Source organism: Microchirus variegatus (assembly GCF_963457635.1).
Source record: "Microchirus variegatus genome assembly, chromosome: 14".
In the NCBI taxonomy this organism is placed as follows: Eukaryota; Metazoa; Chordata; class Actinopteri; order Pleuronectiformes; family Soleidae; genus Microchirus; species Microchirus variegatus.
In genome coordinates this window covers 17,424,637-17,437,497 of record NC_139815.1, presented here as the reverse complement: position 1 = coordinate 17,437,497, position 12,861 = coordinate 17,424,637, and the positions used below count along the sequence as shown (strand labels likewise).

General features: G+C 39.6%; 1 protein-coding gene across 1 annotated transcript in view; it reads left to right on the top strand.

Annotated features, from left to right (window-relative positions):
- Window positions 1-4,990: 4,990 nt before the first annotated feature.
- The window catches only part of LOC310936667 (myocyte-specific enhancer factor 2A-like), a 40,709-nt gene continuing 32,838 nt past the window's right edge, over window positions 4,991-12,861 (top strand). Inside the window, exon 1 of the mRNA XM_083900775.1 lies at window positions 4,991-5,012. The gene's annotated coding sequence lies outside the window, so the exon portion shown is untranslated. The remainder of the gene's footprint in view (window positions 5,013-12,861) is intronic.

Here is a 12,861-nt window from a genome sequence, read left to right as displayed (position 1 = left end):
GAAGCAGTAGCACCTACACTCTGGAATGCTCTCCCTTTTCCCCTTCACTGCATGTACACTGTTGTTGCTTTAAAAAAGCAGTTAAAAACGTTTCATTTTAATCAGGCTTTAATTATACTAGGGTTTTATTGGTTGTTTAAACTACCAATATTGTATGTATTTTACTTGTATCACCGTGTGAAGCACTATGTATAAAATGAATTTGCGTACTTACTTACTTAAAATACACCTTTTCCTGACTGTGAATGAGAGTCAAAAACTGGCCCAGGGTAAGTAACAAGTATGAATGAATAAATAAAAACATACATACAGGTTTATCCAGTTTGATCTTTGTCTAAACTCTCTCTGTGTTTCAGTTGTCATCTGGCTGTGGGACACATGGTGGCATCAGCATGACACTGCAGTGATAGAATGACTTCAAACGTAAGATATGTTTGTATTATCTGCAGAGTCTGGACAAACTTACCTTCTTTTTTTTAAAAACGTGAATGCTCCACAGACTGAGGCCGTGGAGCTCTCTGCTACAGCTGGGGAAAGATAATCAAATAATGGAATGTTCCCCTCTGTAATCTGATTTTTGCCTCAAATGTTTACATTAAAGGGAGGAGATTAAGAATAACCGAGCCATGCACTGGTGAAAAGCCATCCATGAAAATATTTTCCATATGCCCATAGTATATTTCTCCCCACTGCATTCAAACATGTTGGTTGTAAGTGAAAACATATGAACTAAAAATAACTGTTTTATTACTTTCCTGGATTTGGTCAATAACATGAAAATGCTCTCTTTCTTCACATCACATCCAAGCTTATGAGTGCAAACCAGTTCTCATTTGAAGACTGAATGTTAAAAATGACCTTGGTAGAGGTCACAGAGGGGAAATGACACTTTTTAGTGCGTTGGGTTTGTGGATGTTTGATTTTAGTCACACCTCAGCTTTTTGTAACTTTCTGATGAAGTCTGAAGAAGCATTTCTTTGTGGCACGTGACCTGGATGACTGAGAATCTTCCCCAAAGTTTGGAATATATTTGGTCATTTCAAAAACATTAAATATTTTATGCATGTAATTTTGGGATTACAACACTTTTATATGTATGAACTGTGCAAGGCTCAGTTTATCTGCCAATATCTGTTCACCATACTTTATCTGAGCATGTTTCCCACTTGTGTTTACAAGCCCTTGGGCTTTTATCACAGCGTCACAATTCTGATTTACACGACACATCCACAAACTTGTGTATCGACTAAACACTGACTGCTCTGCTTCCTGAGAACAAATGTGTTGGATTGAATGCTGGATTAAAAATTGCAAACCAAGTACTGGGTCCCAAGCCCAAATAAATAGGGAGGTTTGCGTTAGATAGAGCTTTTGCAATTACAACTATAACGATTACTATCTATCATATGCTCATTACTGCTAGCGTTAATATTATCCTCATCCATCCTTCATCCACGCCCTGTCCTTTTCCAAGGGTCACATGAGGAGCTGCAACTAATCCCAAATGGCGATAACGCGCCGTGTCACACCCTGGATGAGACGACACCACCACCTACTGCACATCTGTCCGTCCAGGCAGAAGGATCGCTCCTCTGTGGCTCTCCCTGAGGTTTCTCCATTTCTTTTTTTTTTGTCCATGTACAAGGGTTTTTTGTAGTGTTTTTCCTCACTTGCTGTACAAACTCTAAAGCAGGGGTGTCAAAGTCAAATGACCTGGGGGCCAATGAGCGTCTAGTGTGGTCAATAGGGGGCCGGCCTAGAGAACAAAAAGTGGGGGAAAAAAACCCCCAAAAAACTTGTGTCCATGTGTCTAGCTCATTGGTTCTCAAAGTGCGGCCCGGGGGCCAATGGGGGCCCACAGAAACATTTCTGGCGGCCCGCAATGAATTACAGTTGATAGTTTTAATCCAGGAGGTACTAAGCTTGTTAAATGTTTATTGGACATTAATGGATACAGACCAATAAGTGTAAACTCTACCACTACAATCTGGTCATTAAAATTATTACAAATGGGATTTCTTTCTGTTTTTTTTTTCTTTTTTTTCCTTTGGCGGCCCTTAGTCCAATGTTGGGTTCCTAAATTGGCCCTCAGGTATCAAATCTTTGAGAACCCCTGGTCTAGCTCATTTACGTAGGGTGCAAATTGCCAAAATGGGCACCAAAATACAAAAAGGCCGACTTCCTGTTGAGTTGAGGCCATGGTCTCACCCCAAGTTTTGGGAAATTTGGTGGAACCCAATCTGTGCCGAAGTTATAGGGCACTTCCTGTATCATAGCGAATCGTCGAAATTTGCCAAAATGGCAAGGGTTTGCTAACATTGCTAACAGAAAAATATTATATTATATTCTGTCACCTCACTGGCGGTTAAACTTCGTTTAAGACGGTGAGGTCGTGGGCCATGTTTTCATTATAACATGATATTAAATGGGGGGGGGGGCGCATGTCATCAATTGGGGGGCCGCATATGGCCCGCGGGCCGCCAGTTTGACACCTGTGCTCTAAAGCCATTTTATGATGCACTTCACTTGACTTGATTTGATAAATCAAATATGCAGATCACTGTTAACCATGTCCACCATTTGTGCTCTTGACCAACAGGGTGCCGATGGAAATTGTGAAGGGTAGAAGTGTGGAAATGAGAGTAGGGACCTTAAATGTAGGGACTAAGGAAGGTAGATAGATCGTGTGTGTCCATTGTCCAAGAGACAAGGTGGAAGGGAAGCAAGGCCAGGAGCATCAGAGGTGCAAACGCAAACTCTTCTCCCATGGTTTGGTTAGAAAGCGAAATGGGGGGTAGAGGTTATCTTGAAAGGGATGATATGTCAAGAGTGACACGAGTGTCAGACAAATTCATTCAGAGTTTGAAGCTCGAAAAAGAAAAGTTGGTTGCCAGTTAGAAGAGAAAGAGGAGTTCTGGAGTAAGTTGGATGAAGTGGTAGAGAGAGTTCCCAGGGAGGAGAAAATGGTGACTAATGTGTAACAGAAAGACAATTACACCGTTTCACCATCTATTAATCAGTTCCACTGCTTGAATTAATGTGTTTATATAAATTTTTTTTACATAACAGAAAATTATATCATCTTCATTTCGGTGAGACAATGCTTCTCCTTGTGTCCACGCAGCACCAGTGGAACAGTTAGGAACGAATGGAGAGTAAACTGCTCCGAGGTCCTTGAAGATCTCAAACCTGTTGAGCCTCACAATCGTGAGAGTTCTTCTACTTCCTCCAGGCAAATAAAGTATCAATAGTTCAGTTATACTGTTCTAGTGGTTTGGGTTGGAAGGCAACTCACATGCTGTGCTGTGTTCTGCCAGCTGAGAAGTCTGAGAAGTTTCAACACTTGATGATCATGATGATATAATGTGATGATCAGAGAGTTCACAGCACGGATTATTTTATTATTTATCTCTGGTCGTCTTCTCACAGAAACCTTAATACACTGCAAATGAGGGGTCTCAAACTCAAATGACCTGGGGGTCAATGTGCATCTATTGTGGTTAAGAGGGGACTGGCTGTCCACAATATTGCATCATGATATCACACGTATACATAATAATACTATTTATGATGCAACATTAATTTATTAATGAAAACAGACATTTATTTTAACCCTTTATGGTACACACCAAGAAAAAAAGCAAAGGAAAAATTATTTCTTTGCATTTCTTATATTTTATTTTATTTACTTATGATAACAGCAACGAACATCTCTATCTATCTATCTATCTATCTATCTATCTATCTATCTATCTATCTATCTATCTATCTATCTATCTATCTATCTATCTATCTATCTATCTATCTATATATAATTAAAAAAAATTTAATTAGACCTGACAATATTTCAGATACAGACCTCTACCAAACGGTTCATAATAAATCCTGCTTGCACAACATTCAGAACAAGTCACATTAAGTGTTAGTGAGATCAGCTTGATGCATTTTTCAATGAGATATAGTGACTTAAAGTGTGGTCGACCAAATGGTTGAGTAGTACCTCAAAGGGTTAAATTACATAAATTATAATAATAAGTGTGGACAACTGGGATTAAAATTTGTGCCAGGAGTCGTTTTGGCCACTGCCATTCGTGGCTACATTTTGCAGACTGTAAATCATGTTTATGTTTTGAAATCATCTTTTGGCATGTGGCGCCACCTACCGCCGTCTACCAATCATTGCAGTCAGTAGAGTCTCAGCTGCCGAGCAACCACGGGTTGCCAGTTATGTCAAAAACGAAACCTAAAAGACCTCAGTATTTTGAATTTGAATGTAGTAACTGTTTTTGGCCACATTCTTACATATGGCACCTTTGATAATTGGATAATCATGACCAAATGTCTTATTATTACTGTTATAAATAACATTGCTAGCAAATATATATTATATTCTATCTATTCCTCGCAGGCAGCTGTGCCTCAGCTACACACTGTGTAAAAGACGGTGAGGTCGTTGGGCCATGTTTGACAATACAACATGACAATAAGTGGGAGGCCGCATGTAATCGATTGGGGGGGCCGCCAGTTTGAGACCCCTGCTGTAAATTATAGACATATCGCATATAAGTCATATTTCCAAAATCAATGCACCTTGTCCATCAGTTAGGACATTTGTTGTATCTACATTGAATGGGACAGTGGTATAACATATTTATTTACCATAGAAATAACATGTTTTTAGCTTTGCCTACTCACAGTGTGCTCATATCTAAACTTTGAGTACTTCTCAGAATTATCATGATTCTGATGGAGAATTAATTTAATAATTAAATTGAATACATTTAAAAAAAAAAAAAGATTATTACTAAGTTTCTTTGCTCTCGCTCGCTCTGTCTGTCGCTCCCTCCCCGGTGGGCGGAGCCTCAGCTGCGCTGCTTACTGTGACTTTGTGTCAGTTTCTCAAACATAACGGACGACCTGTCCTCTCTCTGTTGTCGGGCTGAACAGACTAATATCGTCGTGAAGAGCAGAAGCAGCAGGAGGAGGAAGTGGAGGACAGAGCAAACAAACCGGTGAGTGTGTATGTTGTTGTATATGTTTATATTTATATACATATGTATACATTTAGTACAGTGTGAGAGGAGGAGGAGGAGGAGGACGAGGAGGAAGTGTAGTGTCTGCGCTTGTACAGCAGCCTGACAGGGAGGAGACACAACACTCCAACAGTCCACGACGTGATCTTATCGTCAACATGTTTTTGTATTGTTGTCAACAAACTGTTGTCCTCGCACAGTTGTTTCCTCATTAGACTTCAACACAAACGGCCCAGCTGGTTCTGTGTGTGTGTGTGTGTGTGTGTGTGTGTGTGTGTTGAACAACCGCTGGCGTTCACTTGTTTGTGTTGTGATTGTGTGTGTGTGTGTGTGTGTGTGTGTGTGTGTGTGTACAGTACGTGGACTGTACATGTGGAATGTACAAAGAGCTTTATAATACTTAACTCTGTCTCTTTACAACATTGTTGCTTTGAATGTCGTTAAAGGAATCTGCAGTTAAAGGGAAACAGTGTTAAGTGTTTATCTGGAACTTAAGGGACACATACCAGTGTGGTTGCTGTTGAAAGTGAGACAGTAGAGTACATTAGAGTACAATAGAGCAGCACAGCTATAGTTTGATTCTATTTTCCTATGTCTTATATTTAAAGGAATAGTTTAAGTCAGTGGTCAGCAATTGTGGGGCCGTGGGCAAAAACTGGCCCTCCAGTATCACTATGTGGCCCAGCAGATGATGGCAGATGTTTTACATTTCATATTGAGTGCAGTGCTTTTATTCTGAAAATAGAATGAGAATATGAACTTATTCAAGTAGATGATCTGTTGCTAGAATTGACAGTTAACCTAAACTAAACTGTTGTATCTATCTATCTATCTATCTATCTATCTATCTATCTATCTATCTATCTATCTATCTATCTATCTATCTATCTATCTATCTATCTATCTATCTATCTCAGTCATGCAAACACTTTTTGCACTAAATGCACCAAAGATCCATCAAGTAACTTTTAGAAGGATTTCACTGGGATAAACTGAATACACTATGCATGCACACGTATGGTGTGATTGCTTTAAAATTGTAATATGTAATATTTCTGCATGGACATATATATGAGTAGTGCACTTACGTACATACATAGAACATAGAAATGCACTTACTTTTCAAGATATTAGAAACAAAAACCCAGTGAGTGAAAGCCGGACCAATATGCTTCCTTGTCCAGCCTCTTATTCTATCTTTCTTTTTAACCCTCTTTGGTTTCTGTGCTGCCTCTGCTATGACATCCACTCAATGACTAGTTCCACCAGTGTAACATTGTCATTTTGTTTGCTTCGTTGTTCGATTAACGCATGCTGTGAATTAGAGTGTTGTCGTTTGAACCCGAAACCAGAAGTTACACAGTGCCAATAGAGGTGATTGCAGACCCTTCTCACGCTGTTGTAAGTTCATTTATCATCACAATAATCTTGGAGACATTGTTGTGTAATGCTGCACTGTGTCACTTTAATGAGCACCAGAACGGGTAACAACATGTACTTATACACACACACACATACACTACTGCATACTAGTGCATGGCTTCCAGTTGCCTCCATATCTACCGTAAAACACAAAGCAAATGTGCAAACCAACCAAACCATGAGCGTCACAATTATTTGTAGGTTGGGAATTGTCTGTAAAATAACAAAATGATGATGGATTGGCGACTTTTCCATGGCGTAGTCCACCTTTCGTCTAATGTCAGTCACTATATAAGCTACGGTGTAGACTTGTAAGTGAGTATAAACGAAGGATAATGGTCTTTTAGAGACTTTAAGTCCTCAATGTTTCGGCAGGAAGGCAGTAGATGTGTTGTTTAGGCATCTCTGGTGCCTGTGCTGTGTTCTCCCTGCTCTTTGTTTTCATATTTCATTAGCTGGGCTAGCAGCGTGTAGCATCACCTTCAATTATCTTCCCTGTCAGTGGAGCGACAGGGCCTGTCTGCTGGCTTTAGTGATTATAGGCTTCAGGAGGCAGGTAATCAGGTCATAGTTACCCTGTCAGCCTGTCAGACTGCTCAGACCACAGGGAGCATATGGGATGGAAGAACTCCCATCTCCAGTAAGTTGTTCCTTAACAGACATCCTGATATTGGTTAGTGTGAAGTGCCTGGCTTAACTCTACACATCTCTATTGTTTCCCATATTCATTAATATTATGTTACTGTGGAATGGTTAAGTGTCACTTATTTACCAGATTTTTTTGAGATTTTTTAATGACACCACAGTGATGGGCTTATCATTGTCCGTGAGAATGTTAGCATTTTGACATTTGCATTTAGCTCAACTCATTGTTGTACTAGCTGCTTTCCAGGTTCCCTGGGTACTAAGTGGGTACTAAGTGGGTACTAAGTGGGTACTAAGTGGGCTTGGGCTTGAAGTGGACAAATTATGCAGGTCATATTGTTTCAGTAACATCATGGGGCCCCACACAGGAAGCCCATGTGGCCAAACATGTGTGGAGCCACCATGGAAACCATGGACAAAGCTGCTTGGGACCTCGCCTCAACACTGTGCTTTCTGTATTTTATTATCTTTCAGAACTTTATTAATTTGTTTTTTGTTTCCTTCTTGTCTAATCGGTGTAGACTTCAGGCAAACAAAGTGACAAAGCTCTTGAGAGTTGTCGGAGACCTAAGCAGATGTCAAAAGAGTAAAAAAAAGCAATCGATACATTCAACTAGAGGAAGCTTTCAGCTGCTTAGTGTCATTTTATCCTGAAACAAGATCCATGTCTGAATCACCACCAAAATCAAATGATTTCTTCCTTTAGTCATAACACAAAATATAATCAAGATCTGTCCATTACTTGTCACATTGCTGCAAATTCTTTCTTGGAAGGAGACAATAAATCTTATAATTTGTTTTAATGGTTGCTTTATGTATCATCTCCATGAAATTTGATCAAATTTTGTGTTAGTCTGCTATATCCAAATCTTACGATTGTGCTGTTGGAAGACAATGCTCCATGTGCAAATATCCATGCAATATGTGGCCTTGTGATGCAGCAGTGTGGCCAAGTGAAAGCACACGTACTTGATCAAATTAGGACTTAAGCTGGACGTACTGTAAAGTCTCTGAGGCACCACAGATACTGTGTGTTTCACTGTATTTCAGTGAGAACAGTGACCGGTAATTGCACAATCTTTTACACATAATATTGTGATTACTGTAAATCTGATAAAGATGTATATGAACATAACCTCCCTATGGCTAGATCAGACTTTTGGGACACCAAAAGGATTCAAAACTCAGCCAATCCTGCAATTAAAATGTACAAGCTTGATACTGAGCCTGTGCATTACATAGCAGAGGTTTATTTTAAACATAACATTAATCGACACTAAAATTATTCCGAACCCTCCACAAACTGGTTATCATTCCCTGCAGTGGTTGGCTGGGTGTCTGTTATTGATTCGTGAGAATTTAAAGCTTCACTTTCTCATAATTTAATCTAACTGGAAACATTCCCTGGATTTTCTCCCCATTTAATCAGATACACTTGGTCTTCTCGCCAGAGAAATGTGACCACATGAATTGAAGTTGATGCATGACTTTTGTTTGCGAGTGTTGGTGGGTGTGTCAGGTTTTGTTGTTTTTGGCATTGTGTTTGAGAGCTGAATTTAGCTTATTACTTAAGTGATAGAGGTGGCGGAATCAAGACATCCAGACAAATACAGAAAATAACATCAGACCTTGGATTTTTGTGGAAAATTCAGCATAGATGATGAAAAACTGCACAATTTGTATTTAGTGACTTGACACAAGGGTTTGAGTATTTGAATGCAAAACTGCAGAATTTCAGATTTTAGCTCCTCTAGCTAGCTCTGCCGCCTTACGTCATGTTTACATTTGCTCATTGTTTCTACCATGCAAAGGCTGTTAACCACCAACATCTACAACCACCTGTCTCTGGTTTTCTCAGATACTTCTTTACATCTGTTGAGCCTCTAAAACCATTGAGTTGTTGTAAAACAACTGTAGAAAATGAATCACCTACAGTGTAATTGCTATTTTGACTATACTATAAGGCGTTAAACAACACTCAAGCAAGCGAACGCACATTACTACACGACAAACGCTGAAATTTTAATGAATTTTTGAAATTCATGAAATGATCCATTTGCCCTGATGCACTTTGACAGTGAGCTGACTTTAGTGTCAAAAACAAAAAGTATCTCGGAATGACTTGAAATTTACCATCATAATAGCGGGCATCGCCCTGAACAAGGATCAGTTGAAAATATTTGCAAACCTCTTAAGGGATCATTTTAATTAATTTTTGAAATTCAGGAAATGATCCATTTGCCTTGATGCACTTTGACAGTGAGCTGAAAAAAACATTAGGCACATTTGCGTTGTGCCTAATGAGGTTGCAGAGTGTTTGTATTATGTTAGCCGTTACGTTCCTTATCATGCATTACCATAACTGAAAAAACTTTTTCAGCTCCCACTATAGGAATACATATTTCCTACGGGCACTGCACTAGTTATTAAAAAATTGTGTATAATATGGGACCTTTAAATAATTTGACATTTACATAGTAGGCTTTATACGTACACACATATCAACCAATCATTTTAAGTTATTTATTTCTGGTAAAATATTGCCTGTGTGACTGTTTTAAAGGGACACTAATTGACAAAATAAAACCTGTCACCAGTAACATTAAAGTCTTTAACCACTTGTCCACCCTGTCTGTCAGCTATGCTGTAGATTGCGGGGCCCATGGAGCCCACGTGGACACAGTGGCATTTCCTTTCCCTGCTAGGTTCTCTAATGATAGAATATTTTCAGCCTTGTGGTGAACAGAAATAGCAACACTTGTGTCGGACAGGCTTCTCTTTTTTGCACCACACACTGAAGACACAGAGGCTGCACTGTGTGTTTGTGTGTGTGTTCTATTAAGAGGCTATTTGTCCTCCGTGACTGAAGGACCTATTTTTTTTTCTAGTCAATTACACGGCCTGCTGTAGGAGGCCCAAGCAGAAGCAGGCCGCCTCTGTGTGGACTAATGCATTTCTCATCCACTTTTATTAGCTGTGGCGATGCCCGACTAAGCCAATCACATGCTGTGTCACTAAGAGCAGAGAAGATGAGCGCTTTAGCTGACTCCTCTTGCTGTGCGGGTTTGTCATGTGCTTGTTACCAGACTCTGTGCTGATGCTCACATCTAGACTGATGTGATTACAGAGCAGCACAGGCTCATTTTAGTTCTCGTCTGTTGCACTTAAATGTTTGTGCTTACATTTTCGCAACACCACAAAATATTTGTTTTCTCTGATTATAACTGATATTATAGTTTTTTAGTTTTGAATTTAGTTTTCACTGATACTTTCGTCACATCCAGCCAGTGACATGGCTTCATTTGTTGTAGTTTCATGTGAACACTTGTGTTGATTGTGTTCTGTCTCATGCAGCTTGTTCTCAGAGTGAGAAGTGCTCTTCAGAGCTGATTACTGCTCTCATTCACTCAATAAAACGGGCCCCTTTTCCAAGCAGAGCAGGAAACGTCTTTAGCTGCAGCTTAGACCTGAATTTTAAATGTCCATTAACTGATTTATCTATTTTACCTATCCTTCCAGGCACCTCTCTGTAATGTCATTAAATGCATTCCTTGCAACTGCTGTTGCACAGTCCGTTGTTTGTTTGTCATCAAAAACCAAGTTGTCGTGAGGAGTTCTCATTTTCAGATATGCTTTTAAGTCATATTCTCTCCATTTGAATTGAATTATCAACATGTTTTAATGTACTAAAGAATTCATTGTCTGGAACTGATTCCTTCAGTCCGGTTTTTCACAGAGTTAAGGATCAGAAACATTTTCAGCAATACCGCTCGTCTCCTCTGTTCTCCTCTTCGTTCCTCTCCACTCGCTGTGGTTTCTGGAAGAGCTCCTAATCTGTTGGACACAAAAACTCTTCCTGTTGGGTCGCCTTAGCAATCAGGCCTGAGCTAGTCCTTCCAAACCAACCAAACCTCTGGCTGCCTGCCGTCTGACCGCTGGGCCACACACCCGCTTGTTTGATGCTAAATATGCTGCAGTGGAGCTCAGAAATAACACTCAATAAATACAGAAATCAAATAAAACAATTTCCAAATATTAGCCTTGCAATCTGCTTCCCTGCACTTATATAAAGATGCCTGTGTTGTGCACAGTAAATAGGTTTCTCTTGGCCCTGCCAACTTAAACAGTAAGTTTGGGTCAGTGGAAGCGTGGCTTGGCTTAATTAAATTCAGTGTTGATTTGCAGAGACACAGTCCAGACCGGAGCGCAGTTCAGGGCTGTGCTGAGACCTGACACCGTTCCTAATGGTGCTGTCACTTCATTAATACCAACTTTACAAGGAGATGGTCTCACTACATGCTGAGCTGAGGAGTAGGAGATACAAGTAACCCTCATACTCCCCAGTGTGATATGTTTAGAGCACTGCCATATTTTGCTGGTGTCATTTTGGATTTTGCTACATATTCCTGCGGTAGTGGTGCTCCAACTAACGCTTACTTTAATTATAGATAATTCTTTATATTACTTTCTTGATAACCATTTAGTTGTTTAGTCCAGAAAATTATGAAATTGTCAATTTTTCCAAAACCTCAAAATTACAACGCTCTCAAATGTTTGTTTTTTCCCACGAACCATTGAGTCATTGAGGAGCGAAGAAAAGCAAAACATATTTAAATTCAAGAAGCAGTAAAATCTGAGACATTGATTTTGGATAAAACAAAAACACTCAAACCAATTCCTTGATTATCAGAGTATTTGGTGGTTAAAGGTCCAGTGAATAAGAATTAGTGACATCTAATGGTGATACTGCAGATTGTAGCAAATGGACTCCTCTGCTCATACCTTCCTCTTAGTAAGCGTGTCTCTCTGGTCGGGTGGCCTCTTTATTTTTGTTGTAAGCTCCCTCTTCAAAAACTCAAAATGATGCACTGGTTGGTTTATTCATTTGGGCTGCTGTACACTCTTAGAAATAAAAGTGCTAAGTAGAACCATATAAGGTTCTTCGGCTTGTCCTCATAGGAGAACCCTTTTTGGCTCACGGTAGAACCTTTTTTATAAAGATTCCACCTGGAACCCTTTTGGAGGGTTCCACCAAAAACATTTTTAAAACCCTTTATTCAGGAAAGGGGTTTTAAAGGGTTCTCTGGATCAAAATGGTTCTTACTGAAACCATTAGTGTTACATGTAGATCAGTTAAAAAGATCCTAGAAACATGTGTTAATCTCCAACATTTAGCAAGAAAATGTCTAAAATCTTAACATTTAACAGAGGGTTCTGGTGTATTTAGCAACTACACTGCCGAAATCCGATGATCGTGAGCCGCAACACAACCCCTTAGGTAGTTTCAATTTAATGTTAGACAGGACTTTTAATTTTACACATTGGACCTTATATTTTTTGCATTCCACCAGGCACACAAACTTAAGTATAGGAAGTGTAGTTATTGGTGATTTGGGGTCTATAAACTGAAGTCAGCTTGCATTGCTGTACCCTGTCTGGAGTCCTCTGAAGTTTTCAGCAGAAGGACTCATATGATCTCTCACAGCAGATATACACCCTAATTCCAGGGGGCTCGAAAAGTATTTAGACTCCCAGCTGTAATGTCTTTTCTCTTGCCAGCAAATCAGTGAGAGAGAAATAACCGTGAGCTAATGCACACAGTTAACACTACCTCCATAACTCCTCTCCATAACAGTCTGGAGTGAGTTTACTGATTGGATGAGCTACAAGCTGTTGACAAATTCTAACCAATTCTGTAAGCACACAAACATTTTAGAAATGAAAGGAAGTTTAAATGTGTCATAAAACTTATGTTACATTG